Raw genomic sequence first — 12,555 nt, forward strand, 5'->3', positions numbered from 1 at the left:
TTATTCTGTTAGAGACCGTCTGCATGTGCTAATAGCTCTGCAGTAAAAAGACGAATAAATCATTATGTGCTTGAGATGAAGACAAGCTTATATCCATTTCAGATGTACACACCCCTAAACAGCACAAACAAACAAAGCAGTATGTTGTTTGTTCCTTTACAGTACATATCATTCAGACAGTTTCCATCTGTCTAACTGGGTGGGTTTAATCCAGAATCAAGGTGGCCGATTTTAGACTTTGGACCGTTTTCCAAAGGTTCTTGTAGTGAGTAGTCCAAAGGTCTTTGACCCTGCTCCTGGCAGTAGCTGGCATGACACAGGTTGTCCTGTAAGTACATGTGGGTCCACTGTCCTACAGAGTTTAGCACCAACCCTATTCAAACACACTTGAACCATCTAACAAAGTTCTTCAGGATTGCCTAAAAATTACAGAATGTATTGAGGCAGGTTGGAAAGATGGCAGATTTCAAATTAAAAAAGAGAATGGGGAAATGTGTCCAAACTTTTGACTGATATAGAGTACTTAAAATGACATTTAAGTATACTTTACTTATACTTAAAAAAGTCAAACTATATTTGAGTTATACTTGTGCACTGAGAATCTGTGTTTTCATTGTTATACACTAGGGGCGCTATTGCAAATCTTCTGTACAGAATTTCCAAAACACAAGTGAAGAAGAAACCAAAACAACAGATGCTTCAACATTCAAGTGTTTATAAAAAAAATAATAATAATGCATGAAGCTAGAATTTTTGTTTACAAGCAGTTTAATGAGACTATAATTCAAAGTGTACTAAAAATGCATAAAAAGTATTTAATTAGTAAAATATCAGTATACCAATAAGTTAACTTTTAGTATACTTGCAGTACAAACTGAAAACATAGATGTAAACTTATTGTATACTCAAAGATTACTACTGTTATATTTAAAGTATACTTAAAAGTGTACTTTTATATACTAGAATTTGGGCCAATTTAGCCCCATTGAGTATTGAAATAGTACACTTAAAAGTATACTAGAACTTTACTTAAGTATACTTATTTAAATAAACTTGATAAGGGTGTGCTAGACCAGCAACAGCACTGCGATGAACAAGATTGCTAACTGATGAATTTCTCCAGGTATTATATATCAGTGGTTCCCAACTCTACACATTTGGATGTTACTCTCATATGACAGAAAATAATTTCAGGGATTAAAGTTTCTACTAATTAGCTAATGAAGTGAAAGATTAGGAAATATATGCAGAGGTGAGGGTTCTCCAGAACCAGGGTTAAGATCCACTATTATTAGCTAAGCTGCAAAATGGGTCTGATGCTATGTTGATTTTCAAATGCCTGGTTCTGCAAGACTAGGTTTGATGCAATGATCTTGATACCTTATTTATTGAAACACCCTCGTACCTAAGGGGCGGGTTTCAGGAGGAAGTGAGGGGTTGGCATGGGCTCAGTTTGGTGGTGGGTGAGGAGATATTTGGCAGTCGGAAAGAGAAAGGGCACTTGCCTAGGGTGGAGAGGTGAATCAACCCACCTCCACCAAGAGATATCGCACATAAGGGGGCAAACGAAACATTACAAAGAGTGAATCTGTAAGACGTAAACACAAGTCCCTGCAGACAAACAAAACAAGCTGTGAAAGAGAGATGAAGAGGATATGGCAGGGTGAAAAAGGCAGCTTCCTTTCTGTTCAGAGAAAGCTTGTAGGCTTTAGAACCTACTAAAACACGCATATATACGGCCGCGAGCGATTGTGTATGCTAATCGCTCAGAATCAACAACGGCCCAACTTTCAGTGGGTCAGGAACTTTACCTTCCACGCACAAGTGAACAGTCATCTTGAGCATTTGCATTGTAAATGAACTGTAATTTCTGCATAAATAAAACACTTTCTTCTAGAGAGCACAAATATGACTATTTTGTTCCCCGGTTTGTGGCTTAAAATTCACACAGGGAAGAACGGGAAAAAGATGTGTATGTTCCACAAATCCGCACATGCTCTCAACAATAGCGGAGAGGTAAAGAAGTAGAGCGAGAGCGAGAAAGAGAGCGATACCGAGGGAATAAACATTGACTTCCTTTGAACGTGTTCCTGCTTTATATTTCCCTTAGCTGGGGGAGTCTAGGGACCCAAGCTGGATCATTCTGGACTTGCTGATTCACTCAGCCTCTGTAGATACTGACGTGACGATTTTATATGGGCTTAAAGTGACCCAAATTAGTCGGAACCTGTCGGTGGCTTTCTGAAACGGGTCAACAGAGCTGCCCGGCTGCACTCATCCCAAGCACAATCTCAGTTTCATGTTTTATTCATTACATGTGAATGTGGTTGGGTGGGGTCTCTGCTCATGGGCAATATGGATGCTGCCTGCTTCAGCCAAGCTCTGGCAACAAAACAAAGACACACACACTGAACACGCACATACACACAGAATAGATCTTATATGGCACTGAATGGAGGAAACAAGAGAAAGAACCCGACAAGCCAAGGAACAGAACAACAATGGAGCACCTTTGAAAGTGTTTGGAGACTTGGTAATGTTAATGACTTTCAGCACATTTTCAAACCCTAACCTGCGCTGAACGTCTGTGTATGAGTGTGGCATGCTTGCAGTATATCTAAAACTTTTGAAGTCATAAATAGTTTGATGTGAGGGAAATAAAATGAGTTTTTAATTACTCAGTGGAAGTTATCAAATCTCATTTGTGTTCAAAATATGTTAAGAAAAAATAAAAAAATGGGCAGACAGTGCACAAAATTTGAACAGCATATAGGTTTGGACAGTGACAAAGTAAATGACAAAATTTGTATCAACTTTTACTTTGTTTGGTATGGTTATTCTGTGTTTTCCAATAACAATAACACAAAACATACTTTGGTTAAACCAATTAAGCAGATTGAAGTAGATGAAAAGAGATGGAAAATGCATAAGCCTTTAGCACAGATTTACTAATGACCTGAAATGATTAGATAGTGAAATATTTCCCACTACATTTCACCTTTAATTCAGTAATTGCTGCTGAGACGAGGGCATGGGTGGCGTGCTGTGTCCAGTTTGGAGTGCTAAAGTGCATCCCTGCAGCTACAGTCTCAAACACATGCTGGGGCTTTATGAGTCTTATTAATTATTCAGCATTTAGCATTATTTGGCATTGACTATTACACACACACACACACACACACACACACACACACACACACACAGACACACAGACACACATTACCATTAAGAGGCTAAACCTTAACAAATATCGCTATATGCACCCAAAAGTTACAAGTTAATTACTTCCTCTCCCATGCAGAAAGAAAAAATCTGTCTTGAATTATTTTCTTACCCCACTGCTCTTGTTTAACGAGGTTTAGACTTAAAACTAAAAAATGCCAATAGGGACTTATTGTCTCATAAAATTTTGCTTCTTAAGTAAATTTATCTTCTTTAAAGAAAAAAATGTACAGTGTAGTCCTTTAACCAGCCAGACTGTAACTCATATTTGCAGATTCATTAAATTCTCAGGTGCGCATTCAGCCAGTCCTGTAAACACGTGCTTAAATCACACCAGAACAAAGCAACCATGAATACAAACCTTCCGCCGATCTCATCGCTTTTCTGGATGTGACTCGCATAGAGTCGCGGATAACTGTCACCCCCCCATAGTTTGCCATTAAACCAGCCCCCTAAATCAAAACCTGACCCAGCCTCCTTAAACATCTGCTATTATACCTTAAACATGCATCTAGACAGACTTTCAAAGAGCAGAAGGAAGAACTGCCAGGATACAGTGGAGTGTCTCTCACACATGCACAGCAGAAACAAAAGCATCGGAACACACCAGGGACTTACGTTCTGTCGGGTTTCTGCAGGACACACACGCGAGAAGAGATGAGGAGAGCGCACTCTTCCACGAGCTGGACTGTCACACGTTCAGACTGAGAGACAGTGGTCCACATGCACGCTGCTCTCTCTGTCATCCACGCAGCTGTGAGGCGGAGTGTGTGTGTGTGTGTGTGTGTGTGTGTGCGAGCTGCGAGCGCAGAGAGTCACACACACACCCTTGTCTGTTGAACTCTTGGGAGTTGAGCTCAAAGCACACACACATGCACCCTGCAAAGCTGGTTTTGATAAAGCCAGGTTCTGGGAGAAGGTTCGGGACTACAGCCAGAGGGGAAGTTGTGTGCTTGTGGTTGATAAGAATGCTCAGCTGTGGCAGACAAAAGGAATAATGTGAGGCTAATTGATCACTTGCTCCCTCTGCGCTTTATTTGTTCCTCAGAATAACAGCCGCGCGTGGCAGGATATGAATCAATACAGTGTGGTGATATATATCGAAGCGATTAGCAGACACAGAAAATTGTAGTTCTTTCTCGTTTCCCCTGAACAACGCATTACCACAAGTTCTTTCATTTGAGTCCTGTGTCGGGTCCCACAATAAGGTGTAGTGAACATTTCTGAAAAGAGTTTGTGGCAGCATAATTGGCGCTGTTCTGAATTTGGCTGTTTTAATAATCTGAGAATTTTAACAGGAACGTAATGAGTCCAGGTGTGAAATTAGTATTCAGATTTTGCCACACGGAGAGATCTGAGAGAATGAAAGCTCAGTTCAGGAGTTTTTCTCATTGTCTTCAGGCTGTTCTTGAGCTGTGAAACACAATAAGCCCACGCTGACAGTTTGAAGACAATCAGACACTCAGTCGATACTTGCGGCACAGGCAGGCGACCAGACCGAAGATGCAGACGGCCCTGAGGGTGCTGTCTCGACTAAATGCGCACACACTCTCGCACACTCGCTGTGACCCATCCCCCTTTTTTCCCGCTGGCTTTTGAGAGCACACTTGTGCTCCTCTGCACAGTAAGATAAGCTGTCCTGAAAGGTCACTAAAGGTCAGTATGCAGCAGAAATCATTTATGCAGTACAGGATGGGTCATTAGGAGATGTTAGGCCAGCGGTGTCCAATCCTACTCCAGGTGAGCCACATTCCTGCAGAGTTTTACTCCAGAAAAACTGCCTGAAAGTTTCTACTAATCCTCATTCAGGTTTAATCAGGGCTGGAGCTAAACTCAGCTGAAAGTTGGCCCTACAGGAACAAGGCTGGACAACCCTGTGTAGATTCCTGTTCAGAAGAGATGTTGCTCCATAATGCTGAGCTCTTCAACCCTGCTCCTGGAGACCCACTGTCCTGAGTTTATCTTATCAAACACAACTAGCTAATCAAGTTTTTTCCAGGAACACTTGACAATCACAGCTAGGTGTGTTGCAGGATGGACATAAACTTTGCAGGGCAGTGGCTCTCCATCAGAAGGGTTAAAGACCTTTGATCTAATTTCATCCACAGGTCGGTGAATCAGCTTCTGCTAATTCTCATGTGGAAGCAAAAGCATGCAAAAAGAAGTTAATGTTCAAAGCACAAATGCAAACCTAGCCCAAAGAAGGTAAATGCAAACACTTACAGCTCACACATTGTTGGGTTCAAATTTAAACTCTTAATGCAAAGCAAGTATGTTTTTCATTTTCATTCATTTCATTCCTGCATTCATTTCATTCCTTCAAGTCCTGCCACAACTCACCCATGAGCAGACATAACCATTTACCAGGGCTTTTATTAAATTCCCTTTCTGGTTGGCCACAACCTACATGCACACTTCAGAATCTAATTGGAAGTGGTAAGTCATCCGCATACTTTTTGACTACAGTTTTATGCCATAGTGCATCTTTATAGAGCATCGTATGTTTGCAGAGAGTGACAAAATGGGGCAAATTAAAGGAGATAGATTGGGTGCATTTTATGCAAATGACTAACTTCAGGCACATTGTTGCTCATATAGAATACGCTAAATAAGATTAGAGCAAGGTTAAGAACAAATGTAAAAAAAAAAAATAATAATAAAACATTTACAAAGTTACAAATCTCAAAGTTCACTCCAAAGGCAGATATTTAGTTTTTAAAAAATCCCTTTTTCAAGAACTAAAATGAACATGGACAGCCGCTTCTGGGATGCTTCAGCAAGCTGCAGGGCAGCTATTATAAACGCAAGCATTGACTAAAGTGGCCATGACCTGCTCTTTGACGTGTGCGTTATAGAGGGTCGAAACACATGCAGAGCTGCGGCTGATGTAAGCACAAGCATTGACTAGAGTGACGATCGTCAGTTGTCGCGTCGTGCACTGTGTGCTAAAAGATTTATTTATCATACAGTGTCATAGCTTAATTTGCCTTATACTGGAGCTGGTTTCAGGCATGTAAATAATTAAATTAGCACTATAATGATAATATCATGTATTGGCAATCTCGCCTGGCTGACGATAGTTGTACACGGAACTTGCTGCTTTGGGAAGTGGTGTGGCAGGGCTGAAACACTGTGGAAGCTGTTTGCCAATCACAACACAGTGGGACTGCTAACCAATCACAACACATTTCGTTTTTCGGAAGGCGGACATTCATCAAACCTGGAACTAATCGAGCCATTTGTGCCAGGCTGGGGAGAACCCCATAAACAAGGGCTATTATTAAAATCCTTTTCTGGACAGCCATGAACTCCATGAGAACTCTAGATGCACACTTTAGAATGTCACTGGAAGTAGAAAGCATTCCGACATACTACTCATCTGGCATACTGTTTTTCACCTACTATATAGTAAGGAGGTACCTATAGTAAGGAAGACCTAGGTCTTGATAGTTGTTTCTGTTTAATCAAAGTTTAAACTAAACTCTGTGGGTCATGGCCACCCTGAACTGAAGAGCCCTGGCACAAACTGTTGTCTTCTCTTTTAGGTCAACTACTATCATGGCAGCACAACAGTTTGAAGAGAAGCTTGACAAGAAAGTTAAAGTTAGTTAACAGTCAACATGTTTAAAATATATCTACCTGAATTATAACATGTGATTTAAAGACCCCATAAAAATATCACTTTATTTGCTTTTAGTCCATGTTTGTTTGTTTTTATGGATTTCAAATTTATAGTTTTTCTCTTATGGGAATTCACACTGAAAATACGGATGAATCATTTTGGACTAATAGGCATATACACATTTTTGTCCAATAAAGATGTCTCTTGGAATGAACCTCTCTCCCTCTAATACCACTTGCTCCCGACAAGCAATAGCAAGCAATCATGGTTCACAGCTGTGCTCTAAACTAACTAATAAAAAACTGACTATTAAAAAAGGAATGAGCCAATGAGCTTTTTGATATTCTTTGCTCCACCGTCCTTATTAAATAGGGAAAATGTCAGCACAGGAAACAAAACTGTATTTGTCAAGCCATATATCCTTGGCTAACAGACATTTTCAGTAACTCCAGCAACCAATGAGTACTGACATTTGCTGCGACCACAGTAATGCAAGAACATACATCTGGGACATAAAGCAGGACAGCACACTTGTGATGCATTCACATCTGTGTACTATACATGTGTGGAGTTTCTGACCTAACACTCTCTTCTTCATCTCTCTCTCTCTCTCTCTCTCTCTCTCTCTCTCTCTCTCTCTCTCTCTCTCTCTCTCTCTCTCTCACACACACACACACACACACACACACACACACACACACACACACACACACACACACACACACACTCACACACAACTCACACTAGCACTTTTTCCCCTGACAATATAAGCTTGAGTGTGTAAACTGAATGGCTCAGCTAACCGCATCACTGTACTGAACCACAAACATATTCCCACTGGTCGCAAAAACCCCAGCATCCAGGTCAGATCCTTACTGCACATGCATGCATTACCTGTATGAGATCGGTAATGTCAGGCTCTATAGCTTCCTGTCACACCTGACCTGACAACACTGATAGGACACATGGTGCAGTTTACATGTGTGTGTTGAGAGATGCCCTTACGAAAAAGAACTTTATTCAAGTCTGCTATCAGTATACTTCTTTTAAACTAAATATTAGAAAGTATACTTTCAGTCTACTTTTCAGAAATGTACTTTATATACTTCTCAGAAATATACTTAAAACTACATTTTAAAGTATACTTGACTTATATACTTATAACTTATATACTTGTAAGCTATACTTGTTCTCTGAGAATCAGTGTTTTCATTGTTATACACTAGGGGCACTATTGCAAATCTTCTGAACAAGATTTCCAAAACACAAGTGAAGAAGAAACCGAAACAACAGATGCTTCCACATGTAATCTAACACAATCGTCAGACATAAAACAGCATCAAAACCATAGATATGGAAAACTGTGCCACCTTATGGAATAAAATGTTGACCCATGAAGAGATAATAATGACTGTCAAGCTTTGGGGTGTACATTTTGATGATCATAAATAGTCTTTTTTTAAGCTTTTTGTTCAAAATTTATTTATTTATTTATTTATTATTATTACTATTGTTTTATTATATATGAAACTTATCCATATTCAAGTATTAAAAAAAAAAAGAATGCATGAGGCTAGAATAAAATGTTTTTGTTTACAAGCAGATACCATGTTCTTTTGATTTTTTGTATGTTTAGATATTTAACAAAATACATACAAATCAGAGGTTGCATTAGACTGTTACATTGCCCGTCATTTTGACGGACAGGGACGTAAAAATTCCTTTCATCCTTATCACCCGTCATTTAAATTTTTATATTTTAATTTAATTGCATTTATTTTTGTTCACGTTTTAATTTTTAATATGTGGAAGAGAACAGATGAGACTGCTTAACGTTTCATGTTCAACACCCAACCCAGTCTCATATAAAAACGTACCCTGACTACGTTGGTCCAAAGTGCAAAACGTAGAGGGGTTACAATAACGGCCCTTGAATTGTATGACTGTTACGTTTTTTTTGCCTATTCTTTTCCTATTGTTTTACGTCCAAGTCACGTGACTTTCAAGATTCCGACCGTGAGAACAAAAAACATGGCGGACATTTCTCTCATTTTTAGTGAAAAACTCAATATTTAGAATTAGTTTCTGCATAAAAATAAGTTTTGATTACATTTCTAGCGAGAAATATATATATTATTTTCATAATATTCACTCAGTCAATGTACACAATCACTCGCTTGCTCGTTGTTGTGAAGATTTTTCAGATCTCGCCAGAATAATGTGAAACTGCAACGTTTTGGTTGCTATGGACGCTGCTATCGGTGGATGGATGGATGGATGGTCTCACTCCCAACTCGTCATATATTGACGCTTGGTCAGGAACCCTCGGCGTCACTTATTGACGAACAGGGTACCCCTTCAGCGTCACATTTAGACGTGCAGGGATTCCCTATAGAATCTGTACCGGAGCCTGAGGCGTTGAAATTGACGTGTTAGGTATATTAAGCACGGGTCGTAACCACGATAAATAGGAATAAAAAAATAAATAAATAAGTTATGGCAGGGCTAGTCAGTTGGCGGCCACAAGGTCATATTTATTTAGCTCGTCAACTGATTTTTATTTTATTTTAAAATAAAATAAACGCTGTCTGATATCAAAGTGCTGTCTGTGAAACAGTGTTCAGTGGTGACTTTAACAACGCTCCATAGCGCGAGCAACACCAGTATCCTAAGCACTTTAGGTGTTTTCTAGTTTTTATCGGAGGTTTATTGATATTGATAAGCGTACTGTATGTAATGTGCTGTGATTTTGTTTGGTTAATCAATGATTAATCAGCGCAATGCGATTAATAATAATAATCATTATTATTTAATTATTTGTTTGTTTGTTTATTGGTTGGTTGATTGATTGATTATTTATATTGTATTTTTATTTATTTATTAATAAATCAATCAATCTGTGGAGCTGACGTCATTGTATGGCGCGATCCCAAGATGCATTGCGATTTTCCACTCGGTAAGTAGAACAGTTAATTGATATAGATGTGAACAATTTCTTACATTTTCGGTACAAAAAGTCAGTTTCAGGTCAAGAAGTTGTGTTTAGAACCTTTAGAAGTGCAAGGTAGTAGTTTCGTGATGCAGTAAATGACAGCAGACATTATAAAAATATAATTAGCTGCACCATATGTGTAGTATGCTAGTAAGTTAGCTAATTAAATTCAAGTTTGTTTATTTTTTTCCACATATAATAATGCAAGGTAATATGATAGGAGATTGCATGATTTTTATTATGTGTTTTCATATTACAGTAGCTCACAACACTTCAGCCAATTATAAATGTTGAGATGAGGAACAGTGTTGCCAGATTGGTTTGTTTTCCAGTAATTGTTAGAAATCCACACAAAATTATATAGTAAAAACACAAATCTTAACAATGGTACACAATACAAATGTATTCATAGCTACGACAATACTGTGGCTTATCACAATTATTTAATATGTCATAATAAAGCAAATTAAGTGTTCTTCTCTAAAGAAGGCTACTTTGTTTCGACATTGTAAACTGTTTTCCATGTCTGTCATTTGGCATAACAGAGTTATCAAAATTTCACCTGTCCAAGCCCATTTTATCCCATGTAGTACAACTCAAAACCAGTCAAAAACTGCCTAATCTGCCAACACTGATGAAAAAATAACTGGTAAAATTGTAAGAAATTCTGAATTCTGATTTTTTTCTCTTACCAGGTCCTTCACATTTACCAGCTTCTCACTTCTCCTTTATTTAACACGACCCACACACAGACACACACACACACACACACACACACACACACACACACACACACACACAAACCAAAGGCACTTTTAAGAGCCACGTCCATTTTGTTAACCTGTAGTTGTCTCTCTGTAGCTCACTCACTCTTTCTCTCTCTCTGTCTGTTTACATCTGTAGTTGTCATATCTGTCCATCTTTGTTGTGAGTCTTTCTGTCTGTCTGTTTGTGTTTCTGCCCATCACCATGAGTGATTCAGAACTCCAAGAACAGTTTATGAAGCTGGATAACCTGGTTGATCATCATGAACTCGCAGCGATGAGCTCCAGAGTCTTGATGACTTGCTTGGTGAGCTGCAGAAACAGGAGGAAGCAGCACCAGTAAAGACACCTGAACCAAGGGTGCATTGGAGAAAAAGAGACATTGATGGAACCATTGTCTATGCAAGACCAAGGTCAAGCAGGAATCAGTCAAATAAAGGTCAGTATAATTGTAGATTCAATATATTAAATATATTAATTATTTACATTGTTTAGGCACTCATGAATGTATCAAACATGGAATATGTCAGAGAAACAATCAAACCAGAACTGCTCACTTGATTTTTGACATGAAAATAAATTGTTTACATACAGTGTTTGTGTAAAGCAGTATAAACTACACTAAATTATTGGTCTTTGTTTGAAGCAGTTTGTTCTGAGTGTCTTGTCAGTGGCCAACCAGCTTGTTTCTTTTTAAATGATCTGCTTTTACAGCAAGCAGTCTTATTTGCTTTTATCATCTATATGACAACTTATAGACAGATAACTGCAAGTAATTGGACTGTCCACATGTGGGTTTGGAAAATAAATGTCTGCTAGTCCTTTTCTCTAGCTAAACGTTAAACAGTGAGCTTATGCCATTTCATAATAAGGGAGGTAAATTTGTGCTACTAACCTTGGGACAAGTTGAACATGTTATAAAGGTTGTTTTTTGTTGTTTTTATCTGGTACAGCTGATCACGTTCGGAAAACTGATCGTCCCATCAATGCTCCTGACACTAACTGTGAGGTGACCTTTGCTCCAGAGACTGTTGGTGTGTACTTTTTTTGTGTAAATTACATTTTCAAAATCCAAAGGCACTCCAAGCAGTACACATTAATATATAAGTGTTGTTTTTAAATATTCCATACTATTTTAACAGTGTTTTCTGCAAGATCTCCAGCACTCACTGAGCGATACCTCAGATGATGAGGCATCACCTCTTGGAAACTCAAGAGATCCTCTCCTAGCTTCCTCAAACTGGAGCATACAACAAAGTCTCTTTGCAGAGAGGTGGAGGGCAGAGAGACCCCGTCTGGTGAACACAGCTGTGGCACAAGAAAATGTGGCAACACACATCTGCCAACAGTGTGGGAGCAATCCAGCTGCTGTCCGTTGTTGTGACTGTCGACCACGCCCCTTCTTCTGTGATGATTGTGATGTCAGCATGCACACCAGGCATGTTCTCCATAACCGAGATGCCATGACTGCTGGATTCTACCAGCCATTGCCTCCAACAACTTTTGTTGTAGATAAGGCTCTTTCCCATTGTGGTAAGTCCTGGTTTATGACTGTACAACATAAATATCATTCTGAGAATCGTTAGGCCTCATAAGCTTAACTATTTAAATAATGCCTTTTTGTTTCGTATTGTTTGATATTGAATTTATGAGAACATTCCGTGTCAGTCAGCTTTTTGAGCAACTCTTGCATACTTTTTCAGCAATGTTCTTCATTACCATTGAAGCATTACAATGTATTACTCAGTCAATACAAATGATCTTAATTCACATGTTTGATCTTTTCCAGTAAGGCTTGTACCTGTGGAGATTCCTGACAATATTTGCAGTTGTTCACCAGAGTCATTGAGGGTCAGCCCAGGGAAGAATGTTGCTGTGATCACAATGAATGGTAAGGGTGTAAAGATAAGTGTTATTATATGGTAAAAGAGTTGGGCTTGTAACCCGAAGGTCGC

The 12,555-nt window shown here is 38.9% G+C and overlaps 1 long non-coding RNA gene across 1 annotated transcript; it reads left to right on the forward strand.

Annotated features, from left to right (window-relative positions):
- The first annotated feature begins 9,898 nt into the window (after positions 1-9,898).
- Positions 9,899-12,127, forward strand: LOC141345101 (uncharacterized). The gene is made up of 3 exons (XR_012356936.1): positions 9,899-11,039; positions 11,554-11,634; positions 11,743-12,127. It is a non-coding gene; the product is annotated as an uncharacterized lncRNA (long non-coding RNA).
- Positions 12,128-12,555: the final 428 nt, after the last annotated feature.

Source organism: Garra rufa, chromosome 11 (genome assembly GCF_049309525.1).
Source record: "Garra rufa chromosome 11, GarRuf1.0, whole genome shotgun sequence".
Classification (NCBI taxonomy): domain Eukaryota; kingdom Metazoa; phylum Chordata; class Actinopteri; order Cypriniformes; family Cyprinidae; genus Garra; species Garra rufa.